This window comes from Megalobrama amblycephala, linkage group LG1, assembly GCF_018812025.1.
Source record: "Megalobrama amblycephala isolate DHTTF-2021 linkage group LG1, ASM1881202v1, whole genome shotgun sequence".
Classification (NCBI taxonomy): domain Eukaryota; kingdom Metazoa; phylum Chordata; class Actinopteri; order Cypriniformes; family Xenocyprididae; genus Megalobrama; species Megalobrama amblycephala.
Genome location: NC_063044.1, coordinates 45,232,077 through 45,244,292, shown reverse-complemented (window position 1 = coordinate 45,244,292; position 12,216 = coordinate 45,232,077). Strand labels below are relative to the sequence as shown.

The 12,216-nt window shown below is 37.3% G+C and overlaps 1 long non-coding RNA gene across 4 annotated transcripts in view; it reads left to right on the top strand.

The window, feature by feature from the left end:
* LOC125271478 overlaps nt 1-12,216 on the top strand; it is a 22,379-nt gene continuing 10,163 nt past the window's right edge. For 3 of the 4 annotated variants that reach the window (XR_007185649.1, XR_007185645.1, XR_007185642.1), the window contains exons 1-3: nt 1-489; nt 5,426-5,581; nt 9,275-9,364. This is a non-coding gene — a long non-coding RNA (uncharacterized LOC125271478). The remainder of the gene's footprint in view (nt 490-5,425; nt 5,582-9,274; nt 9,365-12,216) is intronic. The other variant, XR_007185646.1, reaches the window with a different exon arrangement.

Here is a 12,216-nt window from a genome sequence, read left to right as displayed (position 1 = left end):
GGCAGCATAACGTTAAATGTTGTAAATAATGTGGCTATTTTTAATACGTCTTGTTCTTGTATCATTGAACGAAAAATGTCTTCCCAATTGTAAATAAGACTAAACGAGAAATATACAAGATATAAGAGAAATATTTCCAACTCGACTTGAAGACCAGGGGTGCGTTTCCCGAAGTTGCCCAAGTTGGCTAACGATCTTTTGGAAAGCTCACCTCAGATTAGTCCAACAGCACAGGGGATTGTTCATTCCCAGGGTTGTATCTCGAGTCTCCACTTGTCCGTGTACTCCAGTAGATGGCGACAAGTGACTTCTTAATGAGTGAGTCATTGAATCGATTCGTTCAAACGCTCGGATTCATTTAGTAAGGCCATATTTGTGTGTTGCTGGGAGACGCGTCGCTCCAGTTGATTCTGCGTTGACTTCATTTGGATCTCTGTTCGGTGACAGAGCAAAAGTAGACAATGTAACTGGCAATATTGTGTCTAAAATGTAAGTTACTTAATATTAACTTCTTTTTTTGTTTTAACTGTTGTATAAAAAGCAATATCCCGCATATAATTTTAAATAGGCCTATGTGTGGGGATGAACCTTCTGAAACACAACAGCCTCATTTGCCTTCAGGAGAACTTCCTGTTAGTTTAACTCGAAATGTGAGAGTTGTAATGTATCTCCAGCACATATGGAGGCATGATTAGTTTTTGTCTTTTGTTGCTGATAGCCCTGTTGATTTATACCGGAGCTCCGTGCCTCGGGCCTGACCTCCCAAAGCATCATGTCTCCTTAAATCAGCCTGTTCTCTATCGCTGTAATATATACTAGATGAGGATGTAAATAATTAGAGTATACACTGTAATCCCCTCTAAAAGGGTGAAGCTGAGTGTGAGGGTGTGCGTTCTCCCTCATGCTTGTGCATATCTCGCCATCAGGACAGCATCAGCACAACCTTTCACTTTAGCTTGTACATAAGGGTCCCAAAGCAGTGCTGTTTTCATTGGTTAATAAATTAAATTAAATAAAAAAATAAATATGATGATAAATATTATTAAAAAACTTTGCTTTGGGAACTAAATAAATAAAAAAATAAAAATCTAAAACTAAAATAAGCACATAACAAAATTACTAAAACTAAGCCAATTCGAAATATTAATAAATGCTGTCTCTAATAGAATATAAATAATACTAAAACAGCATTGTCCCAATGTCTATAAGACCACATTGAAAATCATCTGGGATTAGAAAGTTTTAGGTAAGTTTTAGTATTTAAAAAAAAAAAAAAGACATCATCATCGTTATCATAACATTTACATCATAACAACAAAGAAATGCTATTATGTAAATAAAAAAAGAATTATATAAGTTTGCCATATTTAATTCAGGATTGAGATCAGGATAAGTAAATTAGTTACATTAGTCATGTGACTCTTTCTACAGACGTTCAGGTGTTCTTCCATTTAAGCTCAAGATACTCTTTGGATTTTGTTGGAGAACATGATCAGGTTTTACACAAACTTGTGGGGTTCATGATGCAGGAGTGCTGCTGTCATCAAAGTTGCCAGGGTGAATTTCCATCTCATATCTATTTTTTTAAATGCATGTTTTTGATCTTATTGTGAACGGTTCATCCATGCATATGCTTCTTTTGCTTCATTTAAAATTGTTTAATTATTATTATTATTTTGCAAATTTTTAGTGAATTTCATAACTTGATCTCTGCTGAAGTTACAGTCTTCTCTCTGGTAACATGCCAGACTTCTCCAGTCATCTAGTCCACTAAAAGGGGTGGTTGATTATGATTTCACTTTTTTAACTTTAGTTAGTGTGTAATGTTGCTGTTTGAGCACAAACAACATCTGCAAAGTTACAACGCTCAAAGTTCAGTGCAAAGGGAGATATTTTCTTTTACAGAATTCGCTGTTTAAAGGTGCTAAAGAGGATCTTTTTGTCGATTGAGAAACCAAAGACTGTTAGTGAGTTTTTGAAATGAGCGCATGCGTAAGAACAACCCCCCCTCCTTCACAGCTCATTTCAAAGGAACGCCTCCCAAAACTCATGCACGAGTATTGGAACACGAGTGTTTGTTTACCACCGGCATTCGCTGTGTCGTGTTAGTGGATTCATTATGTCGGACTCACCGCAGGTAACTCATAATCTGCAGTTGTTACTCCTGTCTCCTGACAAAAACATTGCATGCGGCGCCTGTAGAGTGTGGAAAGTTACTGGAGCGCGTAACCGCGCTCGTTTCTCACTAGGAACGTCACGGCAGTGATTGACAAGCCAGAGGGCCAATTGTTTACGCGATGATCACACAAACGATTGGCTGATGTTTTTAAGGCCCTACCTCGTGCACAGATGATGTATATTAATATTATTCCTTTCAGTGCACCTAATAAATAGTCTTTTATCAGTTAGTAAAGACAGTTTCAAGTAATATTGCAAAAATCTATAAAACAAAACATCCTCTTTAGCACCTTTAAGGACTAACAGCTGGTAGGGACTACAACAAGCTTCTTCACGGGTTAGTGACATCACTAACCCTAAAATTTACATAAACCCTGCACCTGAGAACACGCAACAAAGGGGGCGAGGCCATGTTGGGCTGCTTTAGATAAGAGGAAGAAGTGTTGTTGCCATGCCGTCATTTTACGCCAGACTGTTTCATAAACAAGGGTCAGTTCAACGCAGAATTTGCAACTACATAAATTTATCCAGTAGCCATTGTAACTTCTTCCTGAGTCTCTCCATCAGTGTCCGATTCCGGTTTGAACAATGTAAGGCTGAACACCGTTACTGACTATCCTCATTTTGGCTGCGTGAGATTCTCCAGCTTTGTTGTTGTTGAGCAACCAAAGCTTGAGCTGTTGAAGCTCCTCTTCTGGAAAGTAGCCGGGAGCAGCAGCTCATTTGCATTTAAAGGGACACACACAAAAATGGCGTGTTTTTGCTCACACACAAATAGGGGCAAATTTGCCAAGCTATAATAAATGATCTGTGGGGTATTTTGAGCTGAAACTTCACAGACACATTCTGGAGACACCAGAGACTTATATTACATCTTGTGAAAAGGGGCATAATAGATCCCCTTTAAACCCTGCCTCTACCTTACTGCAAGAACGCATTCAGCCGATCTGCCTCCCTCCAAACATCAACCGATTGGCAGAACTAAGTCCCAGCCATACATTTTTAGCCTTATTCACTTGGATGTATGTCACAGTACAGAAGAAAAGATCTGCTGTGACTTACCATTTCATCGCAATTTTAAAACAAAAGAAGACAAACCAAATACTTAAGACATTTGGAAATTTGTGTTAATTGTCAATGTTTTACTCAAATTGTTATGCTGATAATATAATTTGTCATTAGAATTTTCACTAGTAGTCCTGAATCTTTTCAGCCACATTTTGGAACCATGTTTCACATTCACCTTGGAGAGAAGTGGGTTTTCATCCGTTTACTCCTCGTGGCCTTTGTTCTGCTCATCCAGACGCCTCTCTGTTTGAAATGTTTTTGGAGAGACCTGGCCCTCTCCCTATATGACTCCTCCATCCATGAAAACCTCCAGAGTGCAGCAATGCTGCACAGTCTCCCGGTCATCCTTAAATCATCCCTGGAATGTAATCCTAACAGAGTATTAATGGTTTCTCTTTAAAGCAGGGCCAGGACGGCTTCATTAATGCATGGTGGCCTGTAGAAATGCTTCTCTTGGGCCTAATGCAGATAAGTGCTGCACAAAAGACAGGAAACACTCTAAATGAAAACGTCTGATATAGAGTTTAAATGTGAACATTCATTGCTGATTATGTATTGAGAAGTTTTGTCTTCAGTGCTGGAAGTCTAAACACAGCCGATGTTCTTTTCACCATTCTGATCATTTAATAATGTCTATTTTGAGTACTACGCCTGTGGAACAGAGTATTTGGCGTTTTTACAGCGTGCGCTGGTATTGATGATGTTATATGGCTGGTGTGCACGTGCGTCTGTGTTTGTGTTAAAGAAATATGTCTTTCTGCATCTGTGTGCTATTGTGCATCTCTGTGTGTGTGTTTGTCAGCTGTTGGGTCAGGCCATGCCCATTTCTCCTCCCTGATTGGAGAGCAGAGGTTGACGCAGCAGAGCCTCTCAGCGTTCCCGTGAGTAATGCAAGGCCGCTGATCCAGGGTGTGTCAACCCACCGCCCCTGCGCTTTCCCCTCGTCTCCCTGCAGCTTAGTGACTGACAAACCGACTCCAGCTCTTGGCCTGCTGTTCACCAAACTCTTTAGCTTTACACAAGCACCATGTTTATAGTTATTCGCTACAATTCAATGCATTTCAAATAGCGAAAAATCTGAATATTGCAAACATAATTTGCAATTATTCGTAGCATTTTCATAACTGTGATCATTTTGACAGACTTTGGCTCTGTCATTTATTCACCTGAGACGAATGTATGCATTTTTTTTTATGTGTAACCAAGTCTCACCAAGGCTGCATTTGATCAAAAATACAGTAAAAACAGTAGTGAAATAACTGTTTTCTATTTGAATACATTGTAAAATGTAATTTATTCCTGTGACACAAAGCTTTTTAGCATCATTACTCCATTCTTCAGTCACATGATCCTTCAGAAATCATAATAATATGCTGATTTGCTGCTTAAGAAACATTTCTTCTTATTATTTTATTTTTCATAATTCTTAGACAAACAGAAAGTTTAAAAGAACAGCTTGTATTTGATATAAATCTTTAGTAACATTATTAATGTATTTACTGTAACTTTTGATCAATTAAATGCATCCTTGTTGAATAAAAGTATCAGTTTCTTATAAAAGAGAAGAGGGGTCATTGACCGCTGCCACAGATGAATGCATGTGTTTCTGGGCAATTTCGTACATATGTTTCTATGGATTGAAATTACATTCATTAAAAATTCATGATGATATTTTATCAGGATAGGATAAAACAAACTGCCATGTTGATTAATTTTGAATAACAGGATGACTACAGTCATTGAACCAGTTCTATTTGTAAAAAAAGAAGACAGAATAACTATGCAGCTTGAAAGATTGGCTTTTATTGAAATTTATGAGATTGATTCCAAACCATTGTGAGTTAAATAGGAAGTTGATATCCTGACTTGTTGCTTCTGGTGGAAATGAGCAAGCATGTGACTTGTTGTCCCCATGTGAGTGTAAGTGCTGGAGCTAAAATGAATACCAGAAATACTTCCATGATTATCTTTAACATTACTAACATGTGAGTGAGAGAGCAATAGAACATTGGAAACATTTCTGAATAGAAATTAACATCTGGTATGTGCTTTTATATTATCCAGTGCATGAATCCACAGGATGTGTGACCTTTAAAGTGCATTCTGTTTCTCAGTGTGTGTGTGAACAACTTGTATCTGGTCTGGATAATCTATCTAGTTCTCCTGTTTCTGACCTCAGCACAGGTTCAGGAGGCCTGAGGGATGACATACACTGAGATGAAGTGTGCAGAAGAAGGACCTCGTTTCTGTATCCCATTAACATCACCTCGTAAAATGCTCCTACACGACATGAGCAAACTGACACCCATATGTTAGCTGGCTCAGCTTTCTGCAGGTATGGCATTTTTTGGTTTTCATTTAGTCCTTGGCTCGCACAGTGGTGATGGATTGTCAGAAAACGACGTGGTTGCGGGTGTAGGGCATGGCATAAGAATGTACCCGGCTCTCTATCAAGCCATTTGTGCATTTCTGTGTGTTGTTTTGCCCTGGCAGAAGTAGCCACTCATCTGTGTCTTATATTAGCGTCAGGAAACTCACACCTTAGCAGTGCGTACATTACATAGTTAGAAAATTACTCTGCTAAGGAACTTTAAATAGAAGTAAACTAACTGCATAACAGCTGATGTATTCATTAGGGTTTATTTTGCATCTATTACAAAACATACCTGGTCTTAAATTGCAAATTAACTAACTGCTAATTAAGGTCATCACAGTTTTGGCATCTGACAGCACATGTCAACTTAGAATGCTGATGTTAACTTCCATTAGAGAGTCATGGGTTGAATTTCACACAAGCAACAGGCTCAGGATAATGTGTGTGTGTGTGGGTTTCCTCCATGGCCTCTGTCATAAACACTGACTTGTTAATCCTGTGGGTCAAATCGCTGGGCTGTTGGAGAGGGGTGAGAGATGCTGAGAATACCTGGCTATATTAAGCCATCCTCTTCATCAAAAACATCCTCTGTCTCAATTAAAGGGATAGTTCCAGATTCTGTCATCATTTACACACACATTCATGTCGATCCAAACCTGTATGACTTGCTTTCTTCTGAGAAACACAAAAGAAGATATTTTCGAAGATTTGAATGTCTATGTCTATTTAAGTGAATGGGGTCTCCATTTGGACTGCATTGATTTTCATTATTTGCAAAAGAGCATGTTCAAACATGTTCAAAATACCTTTTTTATGTTCCACAGAAAAAGAAAGGTTTGGAATGACATGAAGGTGAGCAGATAATGACAGAACCTTCATTTTTGGATGGACTAACCCTTTAAGCTACATATGAGCACCCAGTTTACAAAAAAATATATATTTTCCTGTTAGGACATTTAAATACTTTTCATTAAGAACATTTCTTATTATTATCAATGTTGAAAACAGTTGTGCTGCTTAATATTTTTGTGGAAACGGAGATACATTTTATTTTTCAGGACTCTTAGATGAATGGAGAGTTTAAAAGAACAGCTTTTATTTGATATATGAATTTTTGGTAACATTATTAATGTATTTACTGTCACTTTTGATCAATTTAATGCAATTCTTGTTGAATAAAAGTATTAATTTCTTTAAAAAAAAGCTTTCTGACCTGAACTTTTGAACGGTATTGTTTCCTTAACATGCTTAACATGTTAACTTAACAATATTCCGTAACAATATTACTGTTTTACTGTATTTTTGATCAAATAAATGCAGCCTTGATGAGCATAAGAGACTTCTTTTCAAAACATTAAAAAATCGGTAAGACTTTACAATAAGGTTTCATTTGTTAACATTATTTAACAACATTAGTTAACATGAACTGTTAAAGGCATATTTGAAACAGATCATGTGACTACAGTGGTTCAACTTTTTGTGTTCCTCGACTTTATTCAACAATATCTAGTGATGGGCGATTTCAAAACACTCCTTCATGAAGCTTTGAAGCTTTACAAATCTTTTGTTTCGAATCAGTGGTTCAGAGCGTGTATCAAACTGCCAAAGTCACGTGATTTCAGTGAACGAGGCTTCGTTACGTCATAAGTGTTTCAAAACGTTTTGAAATTTCAGTGATTCACGTGATTTTTGGCTGTTAGATACACGAACCACTGATTTGACACAAAAGAGTTGTAAAGCTTCGTAGCTTCATGAAGCAGTGTTTTGAATTCGCCCATCACTAGATATTGTTGAATAAAGTCGTTATTTTGTTTTGTTTTTTGTGCACAAAAAGTATTCTCGTTAGAGCCCTGCATTTCTGCCCGAGCCCGACGGGCCCCGACTTATTTACGGCCCACGGGCCGGGCTTCGGGCCGATTTTCACGTCATAGCTCAGAGGCGGGCCGGGCCTTGGGCCTGTTTTAGGCTTCTCCTCCTTTTAATACTTTGGACATCCATTAATTAAAATAAACCATGAGAAGCTGATGATGGTAAAACAAACACATGCATAGATATAGTGCTGTGCTGGCGGAAACATGATGAGACCATAGCTGCGTCTAATTTCTGAGGCTGCGTGCGCGCGTCCTCATGTTTACTGTAGCAGAGAGTGCGCCTTCAGCGCAGCAGCTGGAGGAGTGAGAATTGGATTAAAATTAGGGATGTTCATTTCGGTGTGACCCATTAAAAATACCAAAATGTTATTTCAAGGCTTTAGTTTTATACATGTGCAAATACGGCATATAAAACAACAGAATATGAGTATTCACACATCACGCACCCACAGCGCTTGAATGGAGAAATCGCGCCGGCGCCTTGCGCACATACACAACATAGCCTATCAGTTCTCACATTTTTAACTTGACATCACAGCCTGTTTATTATCAAAATAAAATACAGTCAATCAAAGTTACACTGCTCAATGTATATATAGGCTAGTCTGTACAATCTGTGGCATTCAGCGCTATAGACTCACTTAAAAAGCACATGCGAAGGATGTAGGCCTATTGTTGGAGCGCGAGCGAAGTACAAATCCTATAATTTACATCATAAATAATAGTTTAGCATTCAAATACTTCACGAATATGGAAACATTTGGATTTGTGCCGAATTGGAGAGGTAGGCGACATGTTCTTTTATTTTTCGTTATGGTTCTGTTCTGAATAGGCTACCGTTTATAGGATATGTTGTCTATAGCTATATGTGTGTAGTTTGTCTTCTTTTTAAACCGTCTAACCGATAGTATTAATTGGTCCAACTTCTTGGTTAACAGTTAACTAGTCAATTATGAGCATTCCTTATTAAAACTTTCCAATGCGGATGCCGTGCTTTTTCTCTCACGATTCTCTTTCTCTATGAGAGTGTTCTTCTGGCTGTAGCATGTTGTCTCGCTTTTCATTTGAAAATAAAATGACCATGTTCAGTGGTGAAGCTTTGATTTTGATGCACAGCTGTGGTGTAAGGTAAGACAACCTGTAAGTTTGTTTTTAAGCCAGTTTTGTTTTTTGTTTTTCCGCACGCTGTTACGAGCAGCAGAGCAGCCTGCCTCAGCTTGTAAAAAAGTACCTTTTTACTGTGGTAGTGCTAATAAACGTTTGAACTAACATTGTGATATGTTTATATTAGTGTTTTATATCTATGGCTTTTATTGAAAAAATGATGATTTGAGAGTCTAAATCGATCAAACGTGCTCAACTCGGCCGCTTCGGTCGTCACTTTAAGAAACAAACTTCAATTTAATAAACAAAGAAGTGCTCCAAACATTTTTCTAAATGAACTTAATAAAGAAATGAAAAGGATTACAACTACTTTGCAATTAAAAACAAAACTGAAAATTTTAATGGCTGCAACAAAGGCTGCGTTATGGAGAGGATTTAAAAAAAAAAAAAAAAAAAAAAAACAAAACAACGGGCTCCAGTCGGGCTCGGGCCGAAAATTCTGACAAGCTGACGGACACGGGCCGGGCTAGGGCCTGAGCGTCTCGGGCCAGGGCCGGGCTAATTCTCGTCGTTTCATAACATTAAGGTTGAACCACTGCAGTCGCATTAACCGTTTTAAATATGTCTTTAGTAGCTTTCTGGGCATTTGAAAGTGTTAATTGTCTTGCTCCCTATGCAGGCCTCACTGAGCCATTGGATTTCATCAAAAATATCTTAATTTGTGTTCTGAAGATGAACAAAGGTCTTACGGGTGTGGAACGACATGAGGGTGAGTAATTAATGACAGAAATTTAATTTTTGGGTGAACTAACCCTTTAACATTAGTTAATACACTGTGAACATGAATGTTAGTAATTTTATATTACTAACATTATCAAAGGTTGACAAATACTGTTGTCCGTCCTCTGCACCTGTGTGCAGTAGATGTGCTATGCGGTCTGGAGCTCTCATTTAGTCCATTTAGCATCATCAATTTCTACCAGTCTAGCTGGCCTGGCCCACAATAGGCTAAATTTGGGCACTGATGCCCCTCTTTATCTTCCAGCAACAAAGATGTCAACTCCCCTGATGTACTCATTCAAAGAGCATTCAGCACAAGTGGGTCAAGGCAGTGGTTAATTCACTCATTCGGCCTGCTCAAGCAAAAGTGTGTTTTGTTTCTTAGGGTTATTTAAGGTTGAATACTGCCTTTCAGTTTGGTAATTGGTTACAGTCTGTGACCACACTTGCCAAAAATTAATCAACACTTTCACTAGGCAGCTCTGGTGAAGCAAGACCCCAGCAAATATGTTACTCCATTAATACGAATTTGTTAAATAATATTCAAAATTTTTTCAAATGACATTATTTGTTCTTTTAAGATGTTTATTATTGATTATTGAGGTCATCCTCAAGCTAAGTGGCATTGTCATTATTTTGTTTGGCAAGAGAATGTGAGTTCTTATAAACATTATCTTAATATTGAAGGTATGCTATTTACCACACATGTGTAAATAAAACACGTTTGTGACATGCTAATGTACACAGTGACTGCAAAATGAATGCTTTTGTGAACCAAAAAGGCTTTTAAAACAGTCTAGCTCATGGTAAGTGTCACCATATGTCAACACTCCATTTGTCTGTGGCCTGTAGTTCACAAATGCATACCAAAAAATGGACATTGTTTCTAGCAAAAGTAAGAGCACTTGGTGTACGCACTGGAGAAGTGTTGTTTTTTTTTAGAAAAATACTGTTTACCACTAGGCTAGACTCATTAAACATGTTGAGGAAGGGTAAACGGCCCCTTTATTTTGCCCCTCTTATTTTGGAGCTGTCAGTTGTGTACGCTGGAGCGCTGGGTGAACTACATGGAACAGTAATTCTCTGCCAACTGTGGAAGAGCATGCTTTTGACACACACACACACACACACACACACACACACACACACACACACACACACACACACACACACACACACACACACACACACACACACACACACACACAAAATCCATTTATACTTGGTTTAAGCATTGTAGAAAAGATGAACAGAGTGATCCTTGTATTTTTAAAATCTCTAAGCAAGTTAAACCTTTCTGGCACTGATTCAAGCAGCAAAAGGGCATATTGTTTGGCTTTTAATACAAGCATCATTCAGTGAAATGAAGGAGACATATTTGTTAACTTTAAGAAAGTGAAGGATCATGACTTCTTAAATGAAATTTTAAATACATTTTATAAATTAGAAGGATTTTTTAAAAACAAACAATAAAATCAAAACAAAACAGGCACTACTCGGCAAATAGCACAACTCTCTTAGTCTCATCATAGGGTTTGATAATAAAACATCTGCCTCAGATTAAATAAATGTAAAGCACCTGTCTGTTAAGATTCGCTGATTCTGAAATAAATATTTATGCATGACACATCAAATCCAAGAGATATCTGCAAACGAAAACATTCAGTCCAAATTTCAGTGTGCTCTGGTGCCATTTACATTTTGTGGAATGACACCATAAAAACAGCTGAAATTATGAATTTCCCATTATAGGGTTAATAATGATTAATTTTTTAAAATGTAATTATAACTTACATTTACATTCAGGGCAATGTGTCATTAAAAAGTGACACTATTGTCAAAAGATGACTAACTTTCATAGAACTTTTTGTCACAATTTCACAAGAATCTTAAGTCATAATGGATAGTTGACAATGTTTAAGATAACAGAGACTTTCTTGATTTACGTATCTTCTTTTCTCTGTACATCAGCTGTTAAGCTACACTCATTTGTAAGTGTTATGCATTAAAGCAGATGGTTTTTAGTCAAGCCAAATTTTTTTAACCAATATAAGGTTACACTATATTTCGATGGTCCACTTTAGACATTCTATAAATATAAGTAACTTTACAAATACATGTCAATTACCAGTCACTGGAGTATTAGTAGACTGTTAGGGTTGGGTGTTAAGGTGATGATACACGGGGCAACTTTTTGAGCAATGTTGCCGGGCAGTTTTGCCGAGCGATGTTGTTGTAGGCTGTTTCACATTGAGAATGGACAACAAATTTCTCTCTGGATATCCAGATAGAAATTTGTTGCCCATTCTCAATGGGAAAGTGTCCAAGCAACATCTTTCGGGGCAGCATTGCTCAAAAAGTTGCCCTGTGTATCATCACCTTTAGGGTTCGGATTAGTTGAATAAGTGGTGAAACTTTACAATAAGGTCTCATTTGTTAACATTTATTAATGTATTAACTTACATTAACTAACAATGAGCAGTAGTATTTATTAATCTCTGTTAATGTTAGTTAAAAAAAATCATTGCTGTTCATTGATTGTTCATGTTAGTTCACAGCGCATTAACTAATGTTAACAAATGCAACATTTGATTTTAATGATGTATTAGTAAATGTTAAATTCAACATTAACTAGTAAATGCTGTAGAAGTATTGTTAATTCTTAGTTCAAGTTAACTAAAGTAGTTAACTAATGTTAACTAATGAAATCTTATTGTAAAGTGTTACCGAATAATTTGAAATGTAGTTGCAAAGTTACTTATATAGTAAAATGCCTGTTGGGAAACCATCAGAATAAAGTGTTAGCAGATATTAAGCAGACTGTATACTAATACTCTTAGA